This window comes from Nanorana parkeri, unplaced genomic scaffold (genome assembly GCF_000935625.1).
Source record: "Nanorana parkeri isolate BGI_ZX_2015 unplaced genomic scaffold, ASM93562v1 scaffold947, whole genome shotgun sequence".
Taxonomy (NCBI): Eukaryota; Metazoa; Chordata; class Amphibia; order Anura; family Dicroglossidae; genus Nanorana; species Nanorana parkeri.
In genome coordinates this window covers 655,279-656,503 of record NW_017307215.1, presented here as the reverse complement: position 1 = coordinate 656,503, position 1,225 = coordinate 655,279, and positions in this window count along the sequence as shown.

The window sequence follows — 1,225 nt, the reverse complement described above, 5'->3', positions numbered from 1 at the left end:
GCCGTCCTGGTGAGTGAGAAGGGCGGGGACACCCAGCTGCTTCTACACCTCTCCTCTAATATAACTCCTACCTAATATAACCCTTCCTCTGATGTACCCCTTCATTAAACCACCTCCCCCACTGTACCCCCTACATTACTGGTCCTCCCACAATATAACTCCTCCCCCACTGAACCCCTCATCACATCCCCTCCCCCAATAAAAGCCCCATCATCACATCTCTTCCCACAATTTACCCCTCACTGTACCCCCTTATCACAGCCCCTCCCAATATAACTTTCCCATCATCACAGCTCCTCCCACAATAGAACACCCCTCATCACAGTTCCTCCCACAATATACCCCTCATCACAGCTCCTCCCCCAATATAACACCCATCATCACAGCTCCTCCCACAATATACCCCTCACTGTACCCCCTTATCACAGCCCCTCCCAATATAACTTTCCCATCATCACAGCTCCTCCCACAATAGAACACCCCTCATCACAGTTCCTCCCACAATATACCCCTCATCACAGCTCCTCCCCCAATATAACACCCATCATCACAGCTCCTCCCACAATATACCCCTCACTGTACCCCCTTATCACAGCCCCTCCCAATATAACTTTCCCATCATCATAGTTCATCCCACAATACAACCCTCATCACGGCTCCTCCCCCAATATACCCCTCCCCCACTGTACCCCTCATCATATCTCCTCCCACAATATAACTTTTCCATCATCATAGCTCCTCCCACAATATAACTTTCCCATCACAGCTTCTCCCACAATATACCCTTCCCCCGTACTCCTTATCACAGCCCCTTCCCAATATAACTGTCCCATCATCTAAGCTCCTCCCACAATATAACCCCCACCATCACAGCTCCTCCCACAATATAACCCCCACCATCACAGCTCCTCCCACAATATAACCCCCCATCATCACAGCTCCTCCCACAATAGAACACCCATAATCACAGCTTCTCCCACAATATAACCCTCCCCCACTGTACTCTTCATCACAGCCCCCTCCCAATATAACTTTGCCATCATCATAGTTCATCCCACAATATAACCCTCACCATCACAGCTCCTCCCCCACTGTACCCATCATCATAGCTCCTCCCACAATATCACTTTCCCATCATCACAGCTCTTCCCACAATATACCCTTCCCCCGTACTCCTTATCACAGCCCCTTATCAATATAACTGTCCCATCATAGCTCCTCCCAC